Source organism: Pinus tabuliformis, chromosome 7 (assembly GCF_031772625.1).
Source record: "Pinus tabuliformis cultivar Carrire ecotype Pingquan chromosome 7, CPIR1, whole genome shotgun sequence".
Lineage (NCBI taxonomy): Eukaryota > Viridiplantae > Streptophyta > Pinopsida > Pinales > Pinaceae > Pinus > Pinus tabuliformis.
The window spans coordinates 302853868-302866520 of record NC_142293.1 but is presented as its reverse complement, the minus strand read 5'-3'; the positions used below and the strand labels follow the sequence as shown (position 1 = coordinate 302866520).

Sequence of the window (12653 nt, the reverse complement as noted above, 5' to 3'; positions counted from 1 at the left end):
CTCTAGAGATGCTGCAACCCCAAACCTCATAGCCATATAAGATAATAAGAGTGACTAAAGTTTGAAAGAGGAACTTCTTTTTATCCCACATTAGGAGGTTTGCTGTTTTACAATTATTTTCAAAATCAAAATAAGCTTTCCACCGTATTGATCATTTTCTCAATGCTATGGTTCCGGTTGAGCTTAGGAATTATAAGAATACACTTCCTTATACAAAATTAATGTATTTCCATTTTAAAATCAAATAAAAGTAAAATTAAATCCATTTATATTATTCAAAATCAATTTATTTAGTTTAAAATTTAATAAATATAAAATAAAATAAGGAAGTTAATTAAAATTAAATTTAAATTTATAAGGTTGTCTTTTGTTGTCGGTCAATCCACGATGGTTGGATCAATTGAGCCGACATTGATCCATTTAAAACTGTGGATCGCTTCTCTCTATTAGGTTCACCCGTTGTTTTCTCTGAATTGGGCATTCTAGTGCTGCTGTGGAGCGCGCGCTCAATTTTGCAGGAGGAGCACTCTACAAATAAAGGTGGGAGCACTGTGAGTATGCGAAACAAAGAATGAAAAGAATTCGGTAGCTCGGGCATTGGTAGCTCGGACAGGGGAACTCCAGGCCGTCCAAAGATGATTGGCGACGAAGACATCCAAAGATGTCTGGAAACATCAGGCGCATGAAGGTCCGGCCGCCCGATGGACAGGCGCCTACTCTCGCCTCCTGCTTTTGCTGCTGCTCAGCCTGTTTGCCCTCACCATAGTTTTCTTCGATTTAGGTGATTCCTGGTGCTCGGCCCACACTAAAATGCTCCTCTCACTTTTGGCTTCTTTATCCGCTGCTGCATCTTAGTCTTGACAGGCAGACTCACTTGTAGCATATTTTTGCATATCTGTGATTTCAGCACGGCTAAGACATGAACGACAGACTCACCTTTAGCGTTTTCTTGCATTACTGTGGTTTCAGCACGGCTAAGTCTGGACCGGCAGACTCACCTTTAGCATTTTCTTGCATATCTGTGGTTTCAGCACGGCCGGCCCATGGAGGAGGGTTAATAGCTTTGCTGCTATCACAGTTCTTTTCCTCCTTGCTGGATTTACCCTTGCTGTTCTTTCCCTTGCAGGCGCCCCCTTTGGCGGAGGGCTCCACCACCTTTGCGGCCGCTGTGGCAGCCATGTTGTAACACTGGATTAAATCTTTAAATCCTTTAACGCTTTTTCTTTAAATCCTCCTGCTCGCCTAGACAGTGAGCGGTGGAGCAGCGCATCGACTTCTGCAAATCGTGTGAAAGAAGAGAATGAGGACCGAAAAGGCGACAGTCAGGACAAAGAACCCGTTCCCGTTCCTCCTCCACCTAGGGCCGGTATTTCTTGATAGTCTTGCTAGCTATCAATCCCGGTTGAAGCGCCTAGGAACTTTCCTTCTTAAGGCCTGACCTGCATGTCGGTTCTAGTCATTACTGGAATTGAATTAGAATATTATCAAATTGAATTAGAATATTATCACATAGGGCTCAAGAAAGCATGCACGGCATAACCCTTACTGCTGATATGTTTGAGTCTTAAGGGTTCTGATGCCAGTGGTGTCTCTGATCAGGCCCTTCTCCTTTGGACCGGCAAGGTGTTGCTATCTCCAACGGCTTGCCATCTCCAAACAAGTCCGATCACCTGAGAAGCTAGTAAGACCACTGTCAATAAAGTGTTCTGCCTCAAGCATTACTTGACAGGTCCAGCCATAAGAATGGAAAGATAATCTTAATCTACCCACTCTTCCACTCCTCTACACTCGACAAGTCCAGCCTTAAGAATGGAAAGATAATCTTAATGGACGGCACACTTCTTCTTCGGCCACAGGAACTTTGCTTCCTAATCACTGTCAAAAGTCCCGATACCCTTAGCTTTCTTCGCCGCCCAATCCCAATCCGATGACAATTCTTCGGCTCACTATTTTATCTTCAGGTTACACTCGTGAAGGGACTGTATGATTTCTTTTTACAGAAAATATTATCTGTATGCAAAACATCTTATCTCTGCAGTTTATGAGTACATTGAAATTGAAATTTCTAGTTTCTGAATTTTCGTTGTATGATTTTTTCTCACAGGTAGAAAATAATTGCAAAGGTTTTAAAGCTGTTAGGAGATCTGATTTAATATACAATATAGTAATGGTAATTCTTTTCCTAGTGTTGATTTGATTCAATTATTTAAATTTAAATTGAATTTTGTTTTCGCAGATAACAAAAAATTACAGAGGAATTCAACTATGCCATAAAGAAAACAAAAATCGCTGGATTGTGCAATAGTTACCGACATTTAAGGTCATACAAAAACATTGGATCCATTTTATGATTTGGTCCTACGTCTGTTTAGTGATTGTAGAATTGCATTTGTTGTAAAGTTATTTTCATTTTCATGTGATTTTAATGTTGATTTTTGTATGATGATAGAGATTAGCCGTCCAGAGAATAAGAATCAGACATTTTCTCGTTGATTAATGCCAGATATGAGTGCATTCAAAGTAACAGCATCTTTCCTACTTATCTCGCTCAGTGTTTTATGTTTAGGTTAAACTGATAAAGATCAGATTGTATGATTTTTTTTAACAAAAAATATTATCCATGCAAAGCATCTTTATCTCTAGTTGATGAGAGTGTTCATAGCCATGCTTATCCGATGCATTTTCAATTTATACATCGAAACTTAAAATTCTAGTTTCTGAATTTTTGTTGTTTGCTATTTTCACAGGTAGAAAGGAAATGATATTTTCACAGGTAGAAACGAATTGCAGAGCCTAAGCGTGGGATACCAGGCCAGAGCCGGAGCTTCTGGTTCACTCGCCTACATGGAAGGCCTGCAGGATCCTTTCACATTTTCCTCCCTTTTGGGTGTTTGTCGCCGTTTAAGCCACGAAAGAAAGGAATTGAATGACTATTGGTCAATCATTGGTATAGATTGACGTATCAATCCCTTAGCCATCAGTTACATCAAAGCTACCAGTGATTTTAGTACAGCATGCACAGCCGCACACACTTGCTCTACGGGGCAGCAGCAAGAGTGACTCAATAGATTTCTTCATTCGGGTTTGCTTAGGCACCAAACCATGGACTGGGTCTGCTAAGTAAGTTTCCCTCGATCGGTATCAGAACATGTAGAGTCTAGACAAGGGTTTTGCCGAAGGAAACGAAAAGGGAACATATTACAGAGGTTCTAACGCGTTTGGCAGATCTAATTAGTGGTAATTCCCTTAGCCTTCTTGATTCGACTCAATTATTATTAATTTGTTCATTTAAATTTAAATTGAACTTTTGTGGTTGCAGATATAATTATTATTAATTTGTTCATTTAAATTTAAATTGAATTTTTGTCGTTGTAGATAATGAAGAATTAGAGTTGTTCATGGCTTAACGACTCATCTTTTCCATGAAGAAAACGGCTCAGCTTTCCCACGAAGAAAACGAAAATAGCGGGAGTGTGCGCACTGTCAAATACAAATACTTACACAGACATTTAAGGTCATACAAAATCTTTGGATTCAGAATAAATGGATACTATACTTAAGGAACTTATGAAATGACAATCTCTCCATTTTAGATTTTGGTCCTAACTCTGCCTATTGATTGTAAATTTGCATTTGACTTAAAGCTGTTTTCATTTCATGTGATTTTTTAATGTTGATTTTTATATGATAATGCAGGTTAGCAGACCAGAGTACAAGATTCAGGCATTTCCTTGGTTGATCAGTGCCAGATATAAGCGCATTCAAGGTTACTGTTTCTTCCGTACTTTCGCTCACTATTTTAGGTTTAGGTTACATTAATAAACATCAATCGTATACATGCACAAAACATCTTTATCTTTGCAGTTTTGGAGAGTGCCTATAGCCATGTTTATCCTATGCATTTTCAATTTGTCTATTGGAATTGAAATTTTTAGTTTCTGTTGTTTGATTTTTTCATAGGTAGAAAAGAATTGCAGGAGGTCTAATGCTTTTGGTAGATCTAATTTATTATATTTATTATTGATCATACTATTGGTGATTCATTTTTTCTATTGTTAAAATGATTTAATTATATTGATGCATTTTTAATAATATATTAATTTGTTTATTTAAATTGAATATTTGTTGTATTAGATATTAAAGAGTTAAAGAGGAGTTTATAAGAAAATGAAATTGGCAAGATTGTGCACACTTTTAAATACTATTTGGATCATCAAAAACAGGTATGTTAGTGTACAAGCTCCCTCTAGTAGGTAGCAATAACTTAAATGCAACAAAACAACAATAAGAAATCAAAATAGATTAGATTAATCTACAATCTCAAAAATCAAAATAGATTAGATTAATCTACAATCTCTTCTCTTCTCATAGTTAGCAATAACTTAATAAAAAAAATCAGAATATATTGTTTGTAATGTGGCAACTTAGATTAAATGGTTGATTATTTAGGGTTAAGTTTATTGTTTGTAATGTGGCAACTTAGATTAAATGGTTGATTATTTAGGGTTAAGTTTTTATTTCACTAGTTACAGACTACCTTGCTCTGCTTAACCATCGATCATAGAGTGCATTTCAACACTGGGTGTGTGAAATTGTGAAAGGTTGCTTTGAGCAGTTTTCTTCTCCCTCTTTTTTTGGTTTTTGTTTTTTTTCTTCTAATTCCCTGCTATACGCTTCCGTGTTGACTGTTAATCGTTACCGTTACCATTACCTTGCCTTTGTTCTAACAAGAAAATAATAATTTAGGTGGGAATTTTTTCAATTTTTTTAATATTAAATTAGTTGGGAACTTTTTCAATTTTTTTGAAGTTACCCTTCGAAAGTCTAAAGTGCAAATAAAGTTGAACGTAAGTTCAAAGTGCGCATTCCAAGACTCTCAGGCTTTCCAGAATCGGCTATGTAAGGGCTAGGTCACTGAGAAACCCTTTCAGTTTTCTGACCATATAAAACCTTTTATCCATGGAATAGCTCTTAGAAGGTGAATAATAGCCATGATAAAACACTAGTATAATGACTCTGATAGACCGACCATAGTATTACTAGTGGTGATTTATATGATCTGTATTAGGCGACCTGGCGCATTAAACATGAAGCAGCGTTAACATACTTATCAAATTACCCATGCCAAGTTTACATAGCACATAAAGTTTATTTACCTACATTGCCCGTTCCTGATGACAATAGTGGTTGGTAGATTTAGTGCTGAACATATATTCGGAGGTAGATTACTGAGGATGAAGAGAAATAACTTATTTGATACCGTATTTTGTGTGGACTGATAACCGACACTACTATCATTTATTTTTGGAATAAGGGTAAAACTGTTCAAATTCTTAGATTAATTAAAAGAATGAAGGTAAGATTGATTTTTATATCCGCACATTTTGCAAATAATTCACATATTTTCCCAGGACCGTTTGCCCATTTTAATCTAAGGTTTAAAGTCTGAACAATCCTTTTTAATTTTTAACCGGCATTCACCAAGTGGGCCCTTCCGGTCATCGTGCAATCACTGTGGTATAAAAAACATGGGGATTGCAGCAATCAGTTGACATGAAACGGCGAGGCACTTAGCAACTTGGCTGACATGTAATAATTGAAATCGCACTTGTCTATTCATGATAGGGACAGGAGGAACAGTGGGTAGTACTCCAAAACTGGAGGTATTGGTTCACTAAAACTAGTTCACAGACAGGTTTTACGTATGTGTGTGCTCTGTTTGTCTTATAAAGCCGATCTTCCCATTGGGAACCATACCAGGTGTTAGATTGCCAATTCTTAAACATTCATCATAAAGCTACCATCCCATCAATATCAACCAGTCACTCAAGGATTTCCGACAGCTGCTCCCACTGTTGCAGGTAAACGAAAGCCCATGGCACCAAGACTTCCTGAAGTCCGCCACTGGCTGTCCGGTCATATTTAAACCACTGAGCAGACCACATCTGACGTTGTTCCACTCCGGTGGTGATAAATTATCACTATATTTTTTCTTGGTGGTGTCGACAAATTGGGAGGTTGCTTCCATGTGATTTCATTTCATAATTTATAATTTATTTTCATACGAGGATATAGGTGATTAATCAAAATATCATATTTGATCTTCCCATTCCTCCATCCCAGCACAGAAATATGGTACATTTTCCTTTTTTTCATTAAATAGTTTAGCATCCAAAGGAATGCTGTCAAGTAATGCATCTACAAGACCACTTACCAGGTTGGTGGCACCACGACCGGAAGTTACAATGTAAACACCAACCTTTCCAGTAGACCTAGCATACCCCTCTGTTGCACATACTTCTCCTCCCTCACGACGACAAAGGACATTTTTGATGAACTTGGATCGAATAAGTGCTTGGTGAATTTCCATAGCTGCAACTCCAGGGTAGGCAAAGACATCTTGAACACCCTCCTGGTCTAAAGCTGTACAATGACATCTGCACCTTTTCTTGGCTCATTATCTGCATAAATTGAAAATGAGCTTGGAAGAATCTTGAGAGATGTTTGAGATGGAACCCTCATAGATGCAACTCCAGGGTAGGCAAAGACATCTGGAACCCCCTCTTGCTCTAAAGCTGTACAATGACATCTGCAACTTTTCTTGGCTCATTATCTGCATAACTTGAAAATGAGCTTGGAAGAATCTTGAGAGATGTTTGTGATGGAACCCTCATAGATGCAACTCCAGGATAGGCAAAGACATCTTGAACACCCTCCTGCTCTAAAGCTGTACAATGACATCTGCAACTTTTCTTGGCTCATTATCTGCATAACTTGAAAATGAGCTTGGAAGAATCTTGAGAAACGTTTGTGATGGAACCATCAATTCCGGTGCAGGACACCCTCCTGCTCTAAAGCTGTACAATGACATCTGCAACTTTTCTTGGCTCATTACCTGCATAACTTGAGAATGAGCTTGGAAGAATCTTGAGAGATGTTTGTGATGGAACCCTCAATTCCGCTGCATATTCACTCCATTCTTGTAATGTGCTTTCAACAATTGGAGACATAGTTTTATTGGCCTGAAGCCGAAGATCTTTGTTTGGTACGATTTTCTCCATCATGACTAACCGTTACTGGCACCACAACCTTTTGAAAGGATGGGGTGTTATTTGCTGGAACGCAATGAGGTCCCAAGAATGTTGGACTGGCACCAAAACCTTTTGAAAGGATTCGGTGTTCTTTGCTGGCACCCAATGAGGTCTTAGGAATGTTGGACTTAATTTCAAACTAGCAGTTGCTATGGCCAGATATGTCAAAAGACTTGAGGCCTTCCTTGAGAACTCAACTATGAAAATTTTCTTGCTTGCATTGACCGGAGCTTTTCAGACAGAAGAAAACCTTGAGAACTCAACTATGAAAATTTTCTTGCTTGCCTTGACCGGAGCTTTTCAGACCAAAGAAAATCTTTAGATAGTTTTCTCAAAATGATTAGTTTAACTAATGGAGAAAAGAGTCCTTTTTCAAACATTTTTTTTGATATTTTGCCATTTTCCTGATACTTTTTACTGAAAATCTAAGAAAGAATTATATGTTTAAATTGTTTATTTTGTGAAGTTTTAGTTTTTCTTGATTCGTTTATTTAAATGTGCATTTTAAACAATAAGACATTATAATATTGTTAGAGCCTATTTATGTATTTATAATTTTTGATCAATTGAGTATATTTTAGGTGTTTGGAAGAATTTAATAATAACTTCTTTATGATAATCATGGGTGGAGATTTCAATATGATAACTTCGCTTTTGGAAAAGAAAAGAGTGATTAGAAAACTATACAAGGACTCGGAAGCTTTCACTGATTTCATTGTTTCAGTCAAACTAGTGGACATCCTACCAAAAAGTGGAGCCTTCACCTGGAATAATAGGAGAGGGGGTGAGAAACAGATAGCCTCTCGGCTTGACATGTTTTTTGTTTCTAAAAGCACACTGTTGGAGGAAGTAATAGTGGAATCAGATATTCTTCCAACTAGGGGGTCAGATCATTGGCCCATCTCTCTTGTGGCTGCTATCCAGGGGACTCCTAGAAACAATCCATTTAGATTCGAGAAATTTTGGCTTAATCACCCGAATTTCATTCAACTTGTGGAGAAGTGGTGGCAGGAACCGACGGACTTAAGAGGAACCAAAATGTACAAACTACAAAGCAGATTAAGATACATCAAAAACAGAATCAAGGAGTGGAATGTTACAGTCTTTGGGAACATATTCAAGGAGAAAGCCATAATTGAGGAGAAATTAGAACAAATTCACAAAGGTTGGACGAATGGGGACAGTGACCAAGACTCATCAGACCAAGAAAAAATACTAATGCAACAATGGCAACTCCGCTGTCAACAGGAAGAAACACTATGGAAACAAAAGTCCCAGATACATTGGCTCAAGGAAGGGGAACAGAACACCAAGTTCTTTCATAGGTCTGCTCTGGATTATAGAGGGGCCAACAAAATCTTCAGTCTCAACAACGAAAGAGGAGATACTCTTCAAAATCATCAAGAAGTGGCTACCCTGCTCACAAATCATTTCAATAATATAGCTCAGGAGCCTGAAGTAGACAGAACAAAAGCAATTGATGAGCTTATGAAGTCCATTCTTAAAACAATCACCAATGAGCAAAACATGGCTCTAACTAGGGAAATCTCGTTGGAGGAAGTGGAAGAAGCTGTTAAGAGCATGCCGAATGACAAGGCACTTGGGCCGGATGGCTTCACCATCAACTTCTATAAAGCATGTTGGGAAGTTGTTAAAACGGATGTCTGGGAAGTGGTGGAAGACTCTCGGTGTTCTAGCTCGATTCTCAAATCGCTAAATTTTACTTTCCTTGCCCTGATTCCCAAAGAAGCAGAAGCAAACACTCCAGCGAAATTTAGGCCTATTGCTCAATGTAATGTAATTTACAAAACCATCTCTAAAGTTATTGCCAACAGATTGAAACCCATTCTTCCTGGTCTAATTTTTGAAGAACAATCTAGGTATGTTGAGGGAAGACAGATTATGGACAATATATTACTGGCCCAGGAGATTATTCATACTCTTCACACTAGGAAATCAGCAGGGATGATGATGCAATTGGACTTATCTAAGGCCTATGATAAGGTCAACTGGAACTACCTTGAAGCCATCTTGAAAGCTTTCATTTTTGACAATCAATGGATTAAATGGATCTTGGCACTGATTAAATCCACTGAGTTTTCTATCCTTGCCAACGACTCCCCTGCCAATCCCTTCTCCCCCTCCCGAGGCATCAGACAAGGAGATCCACTGTCTCCCTTCCTCTTTGTCATCCTGATGGAAGGTCTGAGCAGACTCATTTGCAGTGTTAAGGAAGAAGGAAAGATCAAAGGATTAGAGCCTTTACCGTCAATTCCAACGACTACTCACCAGCAGTTTGTTGATGATACAATGCTGCACGGGTCGCCTACTATTAAAGAAGCCCTGGGTTTTAAGAATATTCTCAATCTATTCAGTGAAGCCTCAGGTATGGAAATTAATCTTTCTAAATCTACCATATTTTTCTTCAATACGCATTTAGCTGTTCAAAAAAACCTGTCTAGAATTTTAGGCTTCCGCAGGGGAAATCTCCCCTCAAAGTACTTAGGTGCTCCACTTGCAGATAAACCCTGGCAAAAAAAACATTGGAATAAGATTCTAGCTTAATATGGAGAAGAGATGTCAACACTGGACCCACAGAGCTTTCAATTTTGCAGGGAGGCTTGTCCTAACAAAAACAATTTTGCAAGCCATTCCCCATTACTTGCTCTCCATACTCCCTGTTCCAAAAGGATTATTACAACAGATGAGAGTTATTCAAAGATCCTTCGTATGGTCTGGCAATGTAGAGAAGAAAAAATGGGCACTAGTGGCTTGGGATAAGTTGTGTAAATCTAAGAACTTGGGAGGTTTAAATTTGTTAGACCCGTCTAAGATCAACAGAGCTTGTGGTGCCAAGCTTTGGTGGAGATGGCTGAAGGAATCCAATCTGCTGTGGGAAAAACACTGGAAGGAAAAGTATGTTCCAAGGTACAACAATAAATATTTAAACAGAATGCATGAAATTCCAGATGGTTCTCCAATTTGGAATCTTGCCAGAAGAAATCGAGGAATTGTTTAGGAACATAGCTTTGGGAAATTTGCAATGGGGAGACAACTTTATTTTGGGAGGATGCTTGGCAACAATTCCTGAAGCTGAGAGGACCCGAGTTTGCAAACCTTCAAATACAATGTCAGGGGATGGGGAAAACCACAATAAATCAGTACTGGAACCACAGTAGCAGGGATCAGGAATGGAGAGAATGGATGATTAACGAAACAGAAAACACAACTGAGGTGAACAACAATGTCAGGGACTTGCTTAACCTTCTAAACAAAAGGAAAATCAGGAAAGCGGAGGACAAAGACTAATTAAGATGAGGCAAGAAAGGAAGTGGTAACTTCACGTTCAAAGAAGCTAGAGATAATCTCAAAAACTCAGAGCAAATTGAGGAGGTTCAATGGAGTAGCAGAGTTTGGGATTCTTTGTTTTGGCCTAATATTAAAACTTTCCTTTGGCTCCTGATGCGTAGGAAAACACTCATCTGGGAAGTCTCCGTAAGAAAGGGTTTCACGGCCCATCTAGGTGCCCCATGTGCAACTTGGCTGAAGAATTGATGAATCGTCTCTTCAACACATGTGCTTGGGCTTATCACCTGTGGAACTGGGCGGAAAACATAATGCAACAGACAGACATAACCGAAAACTCTATCCAGGATTCCATTATGAATTGGCGAAGCATTTATTCAAGCAATTCGAGAATCAATAGTATATGGAGAACTCTGCCAGGATTTATTACTTGGACAATTTGGAAGGAACGGAATCGAAGAATTTTTCTAAGCGAACACAGAGATATAAATCATTCGCTAGAAACAATAACCCAAAATGTGAGACAATTAATTCTGGTCAGATGCAAAGCAGAAAAAGATAACCAGGTTTTGGTTAGAGACTTACGTATTTTAAAAGCTTTCACACTGGATGATGGAAGAAGAATTGTCACAACAAACTGTCAACAGGAGCCAAACACCACGTCAACTTTTTGGAAATGACCTCCGGCAAGCTTTCTCAAGCTAAACTTCGATGGAGTGTCAAGAGGCAATCCAGGTCCGGCAGGCATCAGGGGCGTCATTAGGAACAGTGCAGGCGAGATTCAACATATCTACAGCAGAGCCTTAGGATAAGGAACAAACAATGAGATGGAGTTCGTTGTCATGGAGCAAGGTCTCAGAATTCTTAGAAAGATTCAGGGTGGCGCAGCGGTGGTTGAGGGAGATTTTTAGCTGGTGATAACAGCGGCAAGAAAGTTATATGTGGGAACAAAAGTAAGCAAGGTAACCAAACACTAGAGACTTGCCAAGGTAAACGAAAACATAGCAGAACATCTAGGGGAGATTAAAGTCTTGATTTTTCAGGCTGTGCGACGTAAAGCCAATAAAGTTGCGGACCATCTGGCGAATTATGGAATTGAGCACCCAACTAGCATGTGGGACAGCTGTTGGCAGGACGTCGCATGTCCCGAATTGAAAGAAAAATGTACCTTGCTCTCAAGGTAGGATTTGGCCAACGAAACATGAGGCTGTTGGGTCGGTAATTTAAAACCTTGTCATTCTATGAAAAGATTTGTGCGTACCGTAGGCACTATTAAGAAAGGACAAGCAGATCAGGAGCATTCAATGCTCAAGCAGGAGGAAGGGAGGCTCATCCCAGGTATGATAACTAAGGATTTGCATCGTCGACGCCCCGTCAAGCAATGGGACACTTGGCATGATCTGGAGGAGGAGAGAGGAGGTGATATCAAGGGAAAGCATTCGAGACATAACCAAAACAAACTGTCATCACACAGAAGTAATGATCACAAGACATGCAAGCTAAAGAGGAAGGAACGGTCTTCTGCCGGTAACTCCTCCTTTGACATCTATATAGTCACAGCAACAGGCAGGGGCAAAAGTATTGTTTTATCGTGTTGTAAGCTTGAACCCGTCTCTTTCGCCGGCAGAACTCAGAGCAATCTTGTGTGTGTTAGTGAGATCATGGTAGAGGAAGGAAGCCGGAATGCCTCTGCCAATAGGGACCTAAAGAAAGCCAGTGAGGCATATGAGTCCCGCACTTTGCGGAAGGACAAGCGGAAGATTGAAGACCTGGAGGCTAAGGTCACTGAAGAGGAAATAAAATTGAAAGAGGAAGAACTGGAGGAGGAGGTGGACTGGATCCAGGCTCTGTAACCACACGTGCCACCCAATTTGTAAGAACGCAAGCTGAAAGTTGGAGGATGAAAACTCTATTAGCCAAAGCCCTAAATATGCAGGGAAGCCATGAGGACCAATTGCGTCAAATCCAGCATAATTTTGAAGTGATGTCTAAGGAACACATGGCTATCCTAGAGAGCCTGGATTTCAAGATAAGTGCCCTGGAACAAGAGGTTGAAACCATCACGAAGAAGCTCACAGTTCTAATTAAGCTCTTAAGGCAAACCATTGAGTAGGATGCTAGGCTGGCTGAGAACAAAAGGGACGATCACGCGGGCAACTTTCAGAGCAATCATCCCATGCCTGCGCAGGCAGGCAATTCGATGACTGAATTAGCTCCAGAAGCTTCCAAGAAACATATTGTGCTCAAGAAGTAATT

The 12653-nt window shown here is 39.4% G+C and overlaps 1 pseudogene; it reads right to left on the bottom strand.

The window, feature by feature from the left end:
• Positions 1–474: 474 nt before the first annotated feature.
• Positions 475–7061, bottom strand: LOC149247065 (uncharacterized; annotated as a pseudogene).
• Between the last annotated feature and the right edge of the window lie 5592 nt (positions 7062–12653).